Raw genomic sequence first — 17,166 nt, 5'->3', positions numbered from 1 at the left:
TGAGATCTTAAAGCAGTACCCGCTACATAAAGATCAATATGCGTATAGAGCGGGATGCATCTACTGAAACAGCCCTGGCCAAAGCGGTTGACCTCATTGATGGACAAATACAAAACCAGGGTTTTGCAATAGGTGTCTTTATGGACATATAAGGGGCTTTTAGTCAGGCCTCTACGGCGTCCATTAAAAGAGCTATGATATCTTTTAATATCTCCACAGTAGTTATTGATTGGACGTCACATGTTGGAAAACAAAAACCTCCAGTCAGCAAAGGGGGACACAGTCCTGGAAGGCACAGTCAATTCTGGATGCCTACAGGGGGGTGTCCTTTCACCTCTGCTTTGGTCTCTGATAGTGGACGAACTACTGAGACTCCTAACTGAAGCAGGATATCATGCAATTGGTTACTCAGACGATATTTTGTTAATCGTTCGTGGTCTCCACCTTGATGTAATACTTGAGGTGGCTCAAAAGGCATTAAACCAGGTAGATGAATGGTGTAAGACGGTGGATTTATCTGTTAACCCTGGGAAAACAGAAGCTGTTATCTATACTAGACGATACAAGTGGAAAGCCTCGCGTTCACTTGTGCTGTCTGGGAAAGAGCTTCAATTTACAAAGCAGGCAAAATATCTATGGGTAATACTAGGTAGCAAGCTGCTCTGGAAAAAGCATTTAGAGGAAAAATGTAAGAAACTTAAAGCTGCTCTTTGGCAATGTAGAAGGGCCATTGGTGGTAACTGGGGTCTCAACCGGATACACTGTTGTGGATCTATGAAGCGATTCTGCTCCCTAGGCTTGTGTGGTCTGGTGGGGTAGAGTTGAATTAAAAACATCACAAACAGAATTGGAGAGGGTCCTGAGAGGCATGACGGGTGCGGTGTGCACAACGCCCACTGCTGCCCTTGGTGCTCTCCTGGGGCTCTGTCTCCTATGATCTGAGACAAGATTGACCCTTTGTACCTTTTTGATAAAAAGTACAAGATTAACACACCTACCAGAGAGGATTGAATGAATGGACTGGTGACCATTCCGGTTAATGGTGATGTCTATTATACTACTACTATACAGATGGATCTAAAAGCGGGAATGAAGTCGGTGCAGGAATTTATCACGTAACATCTTAAGGGGGCCACTCGTATAAGTTAGGACCCACTGTTACTGTGTTACAAGCCGAAATTATGGCGATATTCTATGGTACTGTTAAGGCTCTAGAAAGTTGTCATGATAAAAATATTTTTATCCTTTCGTATAGCAAAGCAGGAATTTTCTCCTTGAAACGATATGTAACAACATCACAGCTGGTTGGTGATTGCCATGAGGCTCTAAACAGATTAGCTGGAATTAACCGAGTTACCCTTCTTTGGGTCCCTGGTCACAGTGGATTCATTGGTAACGATAAAGCGGATGAACTAGCCAAAACAGGTGCTAGGGAACAATTTATTGGTCCTGCCCCTCCTGTTGGTGTCTCTGACAAATGCTTGGCCCTGGAATTTAACCAGTGGCTGGCAGTAGAGCACTAGAGGGAGTGGCAGGCAATAAGGGCTGTAGGCAGGCCAAAATACTCTTGAAAACCAATATTAATCTCAAGAGGAAAGCGGAATTCCGCAAACTTAATAGAAAAGAGGCAAAAATCATGACAGGGCTGTTGACCGGTCATGGTGATTTGCCCTATCATAGGTTTAATATGGGGATTGTAGATGATGCTAAATGCCGTAAGTGTGGAGAGGAAAATGAAACTTCGATACACATAATGTGTCACTGTCCTGCTCTCGTGCAGGAGCGTGAACACATTATGGGCTACTTCTTTCTCGAAGAAGCCGTTATTGCCACCAGGAGATTCAAAAGGTTTCGTGGCTGCAACCCCTTTCAATAATAATAATAATAATAATAATAATAATAATAATAATAATAATAATAATAATAATAATAATAATAATAATAATAATAATAATAATAATAATAATAATAATAATAATAATAATAATAATAATAATAATAATAGATGTAAATGTTTTTTGGATTAATTAAATGTAGTAGGTATATGATGTTTTTTGTTTTTTATTTTTAAAATCCACTTATTTATTTCTCTTTTCTACATTAGCTTTCGCCCAACATTGTTGGGCCTCTTCAGATGAGAATTCAAAGTGGATTAATTCCTTCAATTGAAAAAAAAAAAATAAATAATAATAATAATAATAATAATAATCATATTAATTGTTTTATGACTTGTGTTCCAGTGCGGGAAAGGATCAATATAATGTTGATCGGAATCGCAGATGTTGAACAAACTACACCAAAAAAATACTCCAAACGTCATTCACACTAGGTCCCTCAGGCTATGAATAAGTCGATCACAAGTTCGAATACTGTATGAAAAAACCTGCTTTTTATACGACGACAATTTTGACGGGAAGGAATCTAACAACCACTTTGTAGGAAATAGAGTTTAGGAAGTTATTATGGGTCATCTTCAGAATTATAAAATAAAGTTTAAAAATATTTCTTGAATGTCTGTCGGACAATATTAATAACATAATTTATTTATTCATAATTTTTATTCACAATTTTGTTAATTATGACAACCGTACGACAAAATCATTATTTCCATTATTAAAAGTAATTGAAAGAGTGCACATGACAGAAAATCGATTATTTAACATCTTGAGCTGGGTGTTCAAGAACAAAAGGATAACGTACTGAAATTATAAGGCGCTTCTGTGATGAAAAGCAGTATTTTGAAAATAATACTTGAATTGAATAAACCGTGCCTACAATTGTTGTCTAGTAATTGAAATGAACCCTATTAAGTTAATTATCTCTCTGCATTTCAATATTCATATCTAATAAAGTTAATGCAGTTTTACAAAAAAATTTAAATTAACAGTTATCTATTTCATGTTGAAAAGACACAATAATCTTTAATACAAAATTTTTTGTGACCTGTTTTTGAATAAACGACATGCAGCAAGGAAGGAAATGTATATATATATATACAATAAAACTGCAGTACTGCAAACGTGGTTGTATCAAAATCTATTCCTTCCCTCGAAATAGCATGGAATTATTTTTATGAGAAGTATAGTCTGTGGGTCGCTAGCTCCAAGCGATACGTCGAAGAAGATACAATATCGACCATTATCGAAAGATATGTCTCATGTTATTCAAATCGTAAAATAAATCAAACTTTCCATGCAAGAAATATTTTCCCTTTAAACAAATAAAGACATTTTGAGACAAGAAAATAAAATTCATGGTAAACTGAGTGAATAATGATAAAATTTACATGGTCCTGTCGGTTTTATATAATATATTTTGAAAAATTTTCTTCTCCATATTACAACTGGATTCAAAATGCAATTTAATCGGTTTATTCTTATCTCTTTAAAGAATTATGTAATAGAAAAAAGAGTCCTGAAATATCCGGTACTGTGAGAGAAAATATTTTTAATTAATAGTTAACTTGTTAACTGTAATAATCGATCAACAATTAGAAGATGAATTTGAAAAATAATGTAGGTTCTATCTTAAGTAAGCATATGCCTTTACTGATCTTCCTGACCGACTTTCTTTTGCTCTTACAAGAGTCTTCTTTGATTTCTCAAGGGTTGACCTCAAGACTTGGCAAACTTCTTGCAGTCTACGAACTTGTGATCGACTTCACCGCAGCTGAAGCACAGAGCAGATCCGTCCAAAGGCTTAAAAGTTCTTTCTAACGGATCATAATCCCTAGATACTGTTGACACCTAGTAACCAACACTTCCTTCCCGATTGGACATATCATTTAGCATATGTTTATGTTTCTTAACTTTATGAATGCAGTCTGTTCGAATATCAAGTGTTATCTTTTAAACTTCTCACAGAGAGTAGCCTTCTCACATTAATACAGAATCGTTATTATAGTTAAAGTAGCGTGGCGTACATTACTATAACAATAAGTAGAGCAGTTCATCAATTAATGTATAATTAACTTGTCACAGATTCTTTTCGTGACTTAATAAATCTAAGTTTAATTGAAAGACGGTTTTTATTAAGATCTTATTCATTTTGAAAACTTGAAACTCATTTATCTCTACACGGATTTTTTAAAGTCTGTGGACATGACACCTCAAAATACAGTTTGGCTAAGCCGGCTAACTTTAAGATTACTTTACGCAACTCAATTATAAATTTGCTCAATGTTATGCCAAAAATATTAAGCTCATTTTCTCTACTACAGATTCTATTCAAAGTAAAATTAGTTTTGTAATTAAATTTACAATTATCAACTTTAAACAAATTCTGACTTCTCATATTCATCGATGGAACAATAAATTGAATACGTGACACAATTTATGGACAATTAACAATTCCATTTATATTTTAAATAGAAAGAGAAAATCTAAATATATTAGTTTTGTTGAGAATTTAGAGATTATAAAGTTTTTCTTTAGTTAGTTTAGTCATAACCAAATAGATTATAATGAACACCAACTTGCCAAGCTACGAAACGAAAAAATTGTAATCGCAAATTAATTCAGTTAAAATATTGAAAAACAATAAATAGTACTTATAATAATCGATAATAATAAAGGCTCTTGTAATTACTGGCATTTTTAATAAATTTATTTTTTGATGAGTTACTTCAAATTATTTTATACTTTTACATGTTTAATTGAAAGATTAATTTTACACATTTCATTTTTTTAATTTTACGTTAGTACTTTGTACAAATGGACATTAAAATCCCGTGTATTTTAAATAAATAAATATTTAATTTTGCAATTTTTCATTTGAGAGTAAATATCAAGGAATATTATTATATTTACTAAATTTAAATCAATTTTTATGATTTTAGAACTTAAACCGAGCTTGTGAAGCTTGTACTAGAGTAGTTGATGGATTTTTGAAATTTCGCAAATGGAATTTTTTAGGCTTCCCAGAAAAGGTTTCGAAAGTTTGAAAGAGTTGGCACTAAGGTGACCTTCTCATGGGTTTAATTGGTTTAGGCAGGTGAGCACGGTTTTTGGTTTGAGTAACGCGTATGCTGATTGGTCTGTTCTGGATTCCATATGGAATACGAAAGATAAGCTGCTGAAGAATTATGGTCGTTCCCAAAAGTTGTCGGATTGTCAGCTCTGCATTGAGCATTTTGATTTATTCTAATCTTCTTCGTACTGATAATGAGGGGACACAACGCTATCTATTCTCTCAGACTCCCCTACAAATGAAAAGAAATTTTACACTGGCTAGGTTATTGAACATCTGTAGAATTAGCATCGGTCATCTTGTTTATAATTTTGATTCAAATAATGACTGTCTTTGTTGCGGCAAAGGGAGGGATGATCTCTTCCATATTCTTTCAGAATGTCCTACCTGTGAGTAAACAAATAAATAAAATTTGTACATATGTAAATTTACGTTTAAATACGATTCCAGTTAGTTTCTCGTTCGTTATTGTTTTGTTTAACTTTCTATTATTTATTTAAATTCTTCACCTTCAGTTTGTTTTGGTTTGATTGTCCTCCTGGCGCCAAGAAGTAGTCGGTAATATTTTCTTTCTTTGTTCGGTCTCGTGCAGGGAACGGTGACGAATATGTTTAGCACGGAAAAAGGAAATAGTTTTTCAGTTTCGAGAAAGACGTGGTAGAAGCAGGAGTGCCGGGAGTAATTAGATTTTTTCGAGGAGCAGGGATTGCCTGATTGAAGGAAAGTGTTCCATTTTCTACGCCTTTGTTGTAAATGTAAGTACACTTATTATAACAGTTCTAAATAATACGGTACATGGTCTGTTTATTTATATTGAAGACGATTCGAACCTTATATTTGATAAGGCAATATTAGACTTATTGACGGAGACAGGATGAGATCCTGGGTAGCGCCGGATAGTAGACAACAAAAGTCATTAATAGATATCGATGGCGACAGGATGTGATCCTGGTTTCACGCCATGATGGTTAAAACTATTGTTTTAAATTAATTATATGCTCAACTGTTTAATGATATTGAATTGTAATTATACGTCGAATTTAAAGAATTGTGTAATTTTATGTTATATTGAATTGTTGACGATTACGTCCTCTGAGAACAATATTTTAATTAAAAAATTTGTCACATTTCTTCAAGAAATATTCCTTGAAAGATATAATTACAAACTGTCTTAACTCTGGCATCCATCACATTAAATAGGCCATTTTGAATTTTTAAAAAACGACATTCCGATTTTTATAAATGGACAACATTTAAATTCGAAATAGTTCCAAAACTATTAACTACTGTATCTAGCTTCCGGTACCGTTGAGTTGTGCACGCGTTTGTAAAAGGTTAAGAGTTTTTGGCAAAATTTTAAGTTTTTTTTTTTTATTGAAGGGTGCAGTGTAGTGTTAGAGGTAACAAAGGAAAGAGTGGTGGTGAAAGTAAAAAGAGTGTATGTGTACGATATTGTGAGGTTAGGTTGCTTGAAGTGAGAGAAAGGAGAGAGAGATAGTGGGGAAAATTTTGTGATAAGGTAGATTTCTGGAATGGCTGAGTCTGATTCAAGTAGTGTTTGAGAGAGTGAGAAAAAGGCGCGAATATTTAAAAGAGGAATAGGGAAGAATGGAAAGATGATGACGTATGAAGACTGTATGGACTTGATGGAGCTAGTGGAAATGTTGAATGAGGCAATGGAAGAGTGTTTTGTGAGAGTAAGGAAGAATTTTGTGACGGTTTGCGAAGCAGGTGATGAGAGGGTTAAAAACAGATGGATGAATTAGATGAGGAAATGGAAAGGATGCAAGAAAAATGGAAAAAGTGGGCCAGTGAGATGGAAGGTATGAGAGAAAGAGTGGATGAAATGGAAAAATTTATAGTAGAGAAGAAAGAAGAGGATAGAAAAATAGATGTTATATTAAAAAAGGGGGTAAAAATGAGTAGTGAGGGGAGTGAAAGTGTATATTATGAACGAAAGGTGAATGAGTTGGAAAGAAGAGTGGAATGGATGGAAAAGGATAAAAGAAAAAGGAATATAGTGATCAGGGGTATGAATGCAGGATTAAGTGAAGGAAGAAAAGAGGTGGGGAGACTAACTGAAAGGATAGGGGTGAAAATTAATATTAGACAGATGAAAGCGATGAGTATGGATGCGAATGGGATGCCGAAGATATGGATAGTAGAACTGGGAAGTGAGGAGGAGAAAGAGGAGGTAGTGAAAGGTTAGGAGGAAATCGTGAGAAGGAATGGTTGGAGAATGAAGATTGAGGTTAAGGAGTTAAGAAATTTAAAGGGGTGGGACGATAATGGGGAATCAGTCAGTATATGGGGACAAAGGGAACTGGAAACGGAAGCCCTGGCACTGGCAAATTTTTGAGAGGATGAGTGAGATGCGAATAGGTTAAGTGCGTTTAGGTTAAGTTTTGTTGATGTGGGATATGAGCGGCGTTATAGTTTAAGAATTTTTGTATTTAGAATAAGTTGACTTGTGTATATACTTGGGAGTCTCGAACCCTGCCTATTGCAGGGAGAGTAAATAAACACATAATAATATTAACTACTGTATCTAAGATTAAATACTGCTTTATTAAAATGAATAAATTTAAGGTTACATTTATTCAGAACCTTTCACTCGAGAGGTTAAAACCTACCTATAAATTTATATCTTTGGTGAATAAAAAAATGACATAATTCATTAGTAAATTTCACTAATTCAACTAAAGTAGAGAGAATTTTTTTGTGATTCTTAAAGAAGGAAATAAAAATGGAAATTTTTGATCTAAGTTAAAGTTCGTCACGTAGATATAACTACTCAACTAAAACTTTATCCTAATTACCTTGCAGCTTTCTTAGTAGCTCATACGTATGCGACAGACAAAATCCAGAAAGGTTTGTTCAATTTTAATTTCTCTCGGTTCCGATTGCCAAGCACTGCACTGTGAGCAGATGTGCGACTTGAATACTAGAACGTTTTTACTTCTTTGAATTTTAAATCGAGACAGTAGAGACAGTTTCTGGAACCAATTGAAGATCCAAAATAGACCATGTTTCTTAAATAGCGAGAAACATCTCGGGCACAGAGAAGGAGCAACGAATTTTCGAAACAATTTTTTTTACTGCTCTTGTTTTTCTCGTTAAATTTATTTTCAATTTACCTCGTTTAATACGTCAAGTAATGGGGGAATTATTTTTATTTCTTGAAAAAAACGTTAGAACCACTAAAATAGAATGTGTTTTTCTGCAAATTAAACATTTTCGTTTACCACTCCAGGTGGTCTTAATGGACAATTTGATCTTGAACTTTAGTTTATAAAATTAAGAAGCTCTTTTGTGAGGTATTTTAAATTCTGTTGAATTATTTACAGTCTATTCTAATTTGCTTTGCGATTTTATTTTTATTTCATACTAGAAAAATCATAGAATGAAAATTTCAAATTGTTTTTCATTTAAGCTCCGTTAATACTAATAACGTCTTTCAAAGGATACAAAACAACGTTAACCTTATTTGTACCTTACAATTATTTTTTTTAAACCTTTTCAAGCTCTTCTTTGTAATTTATTATTTTTCTGTTACAGTATAGATTTTTTCTTATTATGAATATTATCGTTTGGGGAATTAAACTTTGTAGAATTTGAATATATACTTTTAGTATAATTTACATATATGAGGAAGTAATGAAACTTATTTTCGTAAATTCCAGTGGAACTGCGGGAAATATTCCATCTCTGGTTTATCAGCATAGATCGTATAGCATTTCCTAGAGTAACGTGGTCGGAAGTGGTAATGGAGGAGAGACGAGGTTCAATATTTTCCTAAGCGTCAGTTTACATAATCAACCATCCTTTGTTTACATGGTCCGAATTGAAAACGTGAGGTTACCTGTTCAACCCACTCACGAAAGATCCTTGGGGCGCATCTCTTGCAGAAGTAGTTGACGTTAGAGACTCAGGATCAACATCTGGTTGTATGCATCACTTAACGTTTAAGAGAGCATGAAGCCAAAAAATAACACAAAAGCAGTTAGCTATGATATATTTTTTAAAATTAAAGATAAATGTGAACTTTTCATCTTTTTTTAATCAAATTACGAACTTTACGGACCTTTTTTTCAAAAAAACTGACTTTTACGGATTTGAAGCAAATTTACGGACCTTTTCAGGATTTACGGATCTAGTTCGAGCCCTGTAGTAACCATACAATAATATAATGTTAAAAAAATTATTTCAGGAAATTTATATTTTTTCTAATTAAAAATCACTAAAATTTAGTAGAATTCATGTATAAATTTTATAGAATCATTCTAGTGGAATTCTATGGAATATTCACTAGTATTCATATAGAATGATTCTAGTGAAATTCTATAGAACTTTTTCAGGTGGGAATTAATAATCAATTGTTGTTAAATTTAATTTATTTACTATTATATAAATTTAAACCTATCTTACGAAGGATAGAGAAGAAATTAACTGGTCTAGTATAGGGGACCTTATATAAGTGTAACACGAATTTTATATTTACCTTGTTGAAAAATGTTTTTATTTAATAAATGAACTTTTAATTATTTTGATACTGTAAAATATTTTCTGGAAATAAAACAAAACAACTGTTCAATTGAATTTTTATCCTTTGAAATGAAAATATTTCAAGTGCAACATGTTTGTTTCCCTCTCGGTTTGCCTTCACTTGAATTGTTAAGTGGAAAGTTTTTTTTAATGGACGCAATATATATTCATGGTGTGTATAACATTACAATGTTGATTTTTCCCCTTTTGTTTATTAATTTAAAATAAAAATTATTTTAGAAAATAAAATAGTATTTTACAAAAAAGAGTTATAATTTGAATTTATAAATATTATATATAATTTGAAATAAATTACACGTAAACTTGAATCCATTGGAATCATTATTTTATTTTCGTGTTAGCAAAGAGGGGATGAAACTGAGAAAAAGTGCATTAAGAGAAGTCTTCTTGTTTAGAAAACAAACGGAAAATCTACAGAGATTCAAAACAGTTGAGACAGTCGAAAACAAAGTTGCCGATAAATTGGTATGTTTCATCTGGCTAACGTTCAAGAAAAAACTACTATTTTTTAATTCAACATTTTTTCCCTAAGCCAAAGACTATTATAGCATGTTATGAAATTCCTGTGTGTTAAATTTATTCTTTAACTTTTGCTAAAGTGGAATAATTTTGATTACATTTTTGTAAAAGTAAAAAATATTATAAGAGATTTGAAAAGGACCAAATGAAAGGAGAAATAAAACTATATCATTCTTATCATTTTACTCGATATTCTTTTAGCCTCCCTTACAGTTATGAGTAGCAGCATTCTTACGAGGTTTCATAAAAGTATTTCTACGGTTCGTTTTGTCAGCAGCTAACGTTTGCCAGAACGTGGAGGTCGTAAACGAAAGCATTTCCTTCAAAAAGCTTCAGAACCTTTAATGTCACATCGTAATTTTTGATGCTGAACTATGAAAAGATAAAATGCTTGCCCTACTGTGTCACAATATACTATTATCGATGTAGTCAACATTTACTAAAATTATATACATTTTAAAATAATTTAATACCACATTTAGCTAGGGAAATATATATATATATATATTATATTATATTTTTGATAGTTTTTTAATAATATGACTAATAAAGAATAACGTAACTTCATTTTGCGGAAATATAATTTTAATTTTGCCAATGTTAAAAAAAAACGTTACAGTTTATATACATATGTATGTAAGATTACCCAAACTTTCAAAAGTCACTTCTAGATATGGAAATTGTTATAAATATTTATAGCTATTATAGACTTTCTCTTGAGTTTAATATAATCTTTGAGAAACTCCTCGGGTCTTTTGGAAAAGAGTGTACGGTCATCTGCGCGTAGATGCACCTTCCCGCTGTAACGGACAAAGTTTGGATAAGATCCCGAGTAAACGATGTGACGCCGTTATAGAACACGACACAAGCTAAGATAGGAAGGGTGCATTGAACCATGAGTTGAATAAAATGACGATACCATCAAGAAAACTCGGGCAGTAAGAAAACTTTAAGTTTTTGGGGGGTGTAAATGAAATTTTTCATAATTTGTTTATTTTAATAAACAATGATTTAATAATAATTACAAACTAATTTAAAACTTTTCAGAAGCAATTAAGAATAATTTATTTCTACTTTAAATAAAATAGAAAAGTGTACATAACTAATTTTAAGTACGCAGACTTACTGGAAAATGTTCAATTAGAAATGTTCAGCTATCCAGAAAGATTAAGTGCCTTCCTCCGCAAAATTTTGATGTTTATAAGGTAATCGTTGGAAATAACAAATTTTTGGATAATTTTGACTTTGTAGACAATGCTGCAGGATTGAATCTCTTGAATTTTGCAGTATACGTCGTTTAAAAGGTGAGGAGTAAAAGACCTGATGAATAAAAGTGCGAATTCAGCATATAAAAAGGAGTATCTTAGGAAAAAACAGAATTGTTTGACTTTTAGATCGCAAACATTTGGAGAAGAGTGAAGGTCCTCTTTATACAAAAAGCGGGTAGGAACCCACATAGTATGCCATTTTGCAGCAAGTTTTCTTCAAAACAACTTAAAAATCTAAATCTGATACATAGAAATGTGTGTAGATAATAATATAATAGATCTAAAAGATAAATAATACATATACCGTGACGTTATTTTTGCGCTTTACGTCACAATAGCACTACTTTTTCAAGTATTTGAATTTTGGTAATATTAATTGTCTTTGTTAAAGTAAAATTGTTACAGTGTTTCGTTTATTGTATTTGTTTAAGTAATTATTCTACACTTAGCAGAAGTCCATTTGAAATGTTGGCGCTTCACATTAAGGAATTTTGATAAATTAGTTTAGTTTCAGTGATTTGGCAGACTTTGTCAAACGAAAGCGACTTCGTTTGGCAAAGAAGCTCTTCTTTTGGGTTAATTGACAGGTTCTTATGGTCAAGAAGGTCGCAATCTTGCCATAGGAAAAGTCCTTTTAGTTTAAGTATCATAGTATTAGTAATTAGTAATTCAGAATGCTGGGAGAAGCAAGGTAGGAGAAAAACCCCTTTTTGTATGAAAATATCGAGATTACCGATAAGTCACCTAACGCCAAAATTCAGTACTAATTTCAAATTAAAATAATTCTGCAAAAAACCTTTTGAATCTCTCTCTTGTCATCGATCCCCTGTTGTGTTAACATCGTTAGTTAATTTCTCCAGTTTTTAGTAAAACGTAATAAATTCAGAATCAGTTCCAGTTTAGTTACAATTTAATTCTTTTATGGTTTCAAATTGTTAAATAATATGTTACAGTTAATATTTCAGTTAATTATTAGTTTAATGTTTTCTTTAATAAATAATAAATTAAAAGTTGAAAATGAAATCATGATACCTATCACTAGTCAACTTATCATCGACACAGAATCTGTAAGTTATTTATATTATTTATATATCTAATCGATTGTTAATTTATTTATAATTCCGTCACTGTGTTTTAAACTACCTTCTCTTTCTTGAATACAAAACTCACCCCTCTCTCCACGACCAGCATAGCTGACTGGTACTGGCACGTGCAAAAAATCTAGTTACCTAATATTAATGTTTGTCTGATCGGTCTTTATTTAGTATTGAGTAATGTTTAATTTAATGATTTTTGATTAATTATGTTTTAGTCCGGTTGACAATACCGGCGATACAAAAGTTGTCTGGCGCCCTACCGGGGACCGTCTAGACAAACTATGAAGAACAAGATTGCACAAGTAACGTTTTCTTTGGTTAAATATTGAAATTCGGTTAAAATTAGGTTTTGAGTATGTAAAATTATCCTAGAGTTCAGTTACAGTAACTTTAGAATCATAGTTTCAGAACTATTTAAGATTTATAAATGATTGTTTATTATTAATGTTCCATATCAAGTTTCCTTATAATAATGTATAGAAAAAAGCGTTACAATACATATTATTGGTTTTGGATGTTAATGAGAGAAGACAATAGAGTAGAGAATAGAGAGTAGACTTTGCTGTAGAGTAGACAATAGAGTTGCGAGTTGTGAGATTTTTGTTAAGTTGAACATTCTTCGTTTGTTATATGACAAGTTTGTAGTATTTATTTATTAAAGAATTGATTATTGTTTTTGTTAATTTTTCTAAAATAATATTAATTGGCGTCTTACTGTCGCGTTGGTGCTAAATATTTGATTTGTGACAAATAAGGGAAAATGATTTATTAAACTTTGCATAATTTTTTATTTATAATTTAAGCAATCGTTATAATAGTATTTAGTAAACATACGTAGGTTGGTCAGTACAGATCTGCTCTTCATGAAGCCATGCTGTTCAGGAAATTTGAGAAATTTTTCGAACGTCCTTAAGATAACCATGTTCATCAATGGAGGTTTTGAATTTCGATAAAGACAGTTCAACTAAACTGGGTATAAATAATCTTCGTCCTACATCAAGAGGTATCTTCTACTTACTCTCGTTGCGTTACGTTGGTCTTTTGCCGTAAAGGGACTTCGTGAATATCTCTGTGGCACACTTGTGGGAAAAGGTCAAAAGGTTTTGCAATTTGTTAAGAAGCAAGAGTTCCTGCAGCGTAAACACACTTTAACCCTTCTCCGCCAATCCTATGTTCACTCACTACAATCCTCCCCCACTCTCTCCCTTTCTTCACATCCCTCTCACATTCTCTCCCCATCTTTTTTTTGCTATTTCAACATTTTGTCTCTCTCTGTCTTTCATTCTTACTATTTTTTATCCTCCCTTTATTTTCTCTTTTGTTTTCTCTCCTAAATCTGACCAGGCCGCCTATTGTCCCGGAAAAGGTCGGTGCCTCGTATTTTTCCGCGAAGGTTTCCCGAGTGTGTGCTTTCATCGGAAATTCGTCTTCCTGTTTTTTCTTCCCTTTTTATTACACACATATACACACACAGCACATCTCATAGACATGGACATGAAGTTCCCTCTATGTGCAATTACGCGAGTGGCTGCGTGACGCAAAGTGCAAGCTTTCCACTCAGCGTTTTTACACCCAACTTAAGCGAAGGGAACTCAAAAAAAAGTCCTTTTACGTTACACTGACTTAACATGACGTGTGATGAGCGTTTGAAAAAGATAATTTAACTTCAACATGAAAGTATAAATTTCTCTTTTTAATATAGAGAATTTTTAATTAATATAAATTTTGCAATAGTAAAAATAATATGTACTAAATTATATTTTAATGGAGTGAAAAAGTTAATTCACTGTATTTTATTATATTTATTGTCACTTCATCGTGACGTATTAATATTTTACATTTATAAAATAATATTTTTCGAAGTCAAAATTTTTGTTGGTTTTTTATTCGAGAAACAGATAATATCCATAAAAAACAGTGCAAATCGAATTCAAGACACTTTTAATGTTTAAAATTTTTTAAAACCTTAAACCATACGATATGTCGTTAATAAATCGTAAAATTGGGTAAAAGCTAATTTCCTGTATTTTTACTTAAAAGATTATATCTTCTATATTTTTAGTTCAATTTTTATCGGCAACGGCTTATTTTCTTCCTAAGAAATTGTACATTGACGTCCAAAAAAGATAACCCAAAGTAAACACGTTTTTTATGACGTAATTAACCAAAAAAGTCAATCATTTTCTAAAATTTTGTTAAAAATAATGAGAAATTCCAAACAAATTTATAAATAGCAACCAAACCGTCAGTCCAATTAAAAATGTTGTAAATACTTTTTTATGGGAAATTTAATTACCTTTCATTTGCTTCAAAGAAAATTTAAAGAAAAAGAAATTAGTGAATACACTTTTTGTCAAAACTCAAAAAATTAAAATTTAGCTATATCTCGAAAACTGTTCTACTTTTTTAATATCTGACTTCATATTCGGATTCGGGGGAAAATTTTACATAAGAAAGGACAGTGAAATGCTGCGGGTCAGAATTTTTATTAAATTTTGTAAACTAGTGTTATTAATCTTTAATATTTAAAAGTAAAGTTTTAATAGTATAATAATCCTGTTTCAGAATATATTATTACTATTTCAAATTACATGTAACTACCCAACTCTGCATAAAGTCTGTAGTACATACAACCCTTTTAATAACAGTGTTTGATGTGATTCGCGTCTGATAGTCGACTTTGTTTTTTTGTTCGTAATACTAAAGTTTTATAGAGTGAAATCTTAAAAAAGTAAAGTAAGTACGAAAGTTTTCTTTTATTTTCTTTTTCAATTCTCAATTGAAATAAACATAGTGCAATTTTAAGAAAATTTTACAGTGAAGCCATTTCAATTTTTTTATAACTAGTGAATTGTGTATTATATCTTTTGGATTTTTGTGAAAATTTCATTTTGTTTAATTTTGTTATATTTTTTATAACAAAAATAACAATTTGTATATGTCGTAGACCGATAGAAAAATTAAGCCATTAGCTAAAAGTTTGGTTTATTTTCTAATGACCGGACAGTAGACGTTAGAATATTTAAACATATACTTGTAACGTCTACTCGCCTAGAAAAATTAATAAATCTAACTTAGTAAAATTCCAATTACTTTTATCTTCAGTTTCTAACTCCAAGTTGAACTTAGGAAATAATACTATCTATTAATGAAAATTTTTCCATTATCAAAAGTTTGAAACAAAAAGACGTCTTTGAGACATCATAAAGAAATCTATATAATGGCCAACAGATAGAACATTTTTAGGACATATGAAAGAAATCTTTTGTCAAAGTCCAAAAAACATTCTTACGACGTCTTTTGAACAAATGTTATGTCTCAGGAATGAAACTAAACATAATATTAATTTATATATTTAATTTGTCCGGCATCGGTGATTCATTATCTGATTTATTCACAGAGTCGAACACTCTGATTTCAAGGGACAGGTTTTAAGAAAGAGTAACTGTTTACTTTAAGTTATATTATTAAAGTTTTTATTTGAATCCTTTACAATTAGAATGAGAATGTGTGAGGTCGAAGCAATGACGTTGTCTAGCAGAAACAGAATATGCAGTAGATTCCTTCAAATTGTTTTCGGGCCAGCGCCGCCAAAGTGGAAGGTCCGGAGTCCAGGTGTCGAATTATTGATTTGATGTTGAAGTCAAAATAATGCAGTCCTTAGTAAAATAGAAATGTGCGTCGCATTAGGAATTATCTCCTCGTATGAATTTTCCTTGAATGAATTTGATTGAGACTTGAAGAATGCACTTGGTACTTGAAGGGATTTTTAAAACTGGAGTCGTAGAATAAACTCGATGACAAAACACAACTTGTTAACTTGGTCGCGACTTCTGGACTGATACAAATAAGACGCGAAGTGGTGATTTGCGTCTAGTTAAGTTGAAGGCTCTTCCTGGACGAATATACTTGGGGGTAATACACGACTTCTTAACTTGGTGGCGATTTCTGGACTAACGAAGAACGCGGGTTTTTGATTCGAGAGTTACTTGGGTCTATTTAAGTTGAAGGCTCTTCCTGGACTGATGAATTCGGCGAAGGTGGACCCTTATATAGTTTCCTTCCACAAGGGGAATTTTATGTTTTACTACCCACTTTTATTACCTCTGGGTTAAAGTGATAAAAGTTGTATCACATGTAAGTAGGGAATCAATAGAAAAATTACAAGATAGCCATGACCATATTTGGCATTCGCTAATCAGAGAAAGACTTCTTCGGATCAATACTGCATTGATTGGTCACTGTTTTAGACAGTTCAGTAACCTCATAGAAGGGTGACAATCGTGGATGACCATATATAGAAAAGTCTGCTCAAGATGACACATTTGAATTGAGGTGTTTGGGGTACAAGAAAAAGGGAGGATTCAGATTCTAACTTTACAAAATATTATTTTATAAATATCAAATACGTCGCGATGACGTCACACAAGTGTGCCAACTGGCTTATTGTAACTCATAATTATGAAGGATTATTCACGAATCAGTGAAAAAAATTTGTAAAAGTTCAAATTATTTTGAACAATTTTAACACTATGGTAGTAAAGGTCACGTTTTCGCGATGTGCTGCTCTATATAAATGTTTGTACGTGTATAGGTTTCGAGTAAATTGATAATTTCATGTTATTGATTATATACTGGTCTCTTCGTTGAAAATGTGTATCAATGAACACATACTGTGTATACGCTAGCAAATAAATTTTTTATTTATGGACGAATATTTAAAATTTTACTTTTAGACAGAGTATGCT

General features: G+C 32.1%; 1 protein-coding gene across 4 annotated transcripts in view; it reads right to left on the bottom strand.

The window, feature by feature from the left end:
* Window positions 1–17,166, bottom strand: part of LOC122509213 (protein rhomboid-like) — an 81,554-nt gene that overhangs the window by 18,391 nt on the left and 45,997 nt on the right. The window contains exon 1 of one of the 4 annotated variants that reach the window (XM_043623076.1): window positions 5,478–5,542. The exons of the other annotated variants lie outside the window; for them this stretch is intronic. The gene's annotated coding sequence lies outside the window, so the exon portion shown is untranslated. Of the gene's footprint in view, window positions 1–5,477; window positions 5,543–17,166 lie in introns of those variants that run through there. 4 annotated transcript variants of the gene reach the window in all.

Source organism: Leptopilina heterotoma, unplaced genomic scaffold (genome assembly GCF_015476425.1).
Source record: "Leptopilina heterotoma isolate Lh14 unplaced genomic scaffold, ASM1547642v1 Lhet_6, whole genome shotgun sequence".
NCBI lineage: Eukaryota > Metazoa > Arthropoda > Insecta > Hymenoptera > Figitidae > Leptopilina > Leptopilina heterotoma.
The sequence above is the reverse complement of the archived record's forward strand: the minus strand, read 5'-3'. Positions and strand labels throughout refer to the sequence as shown.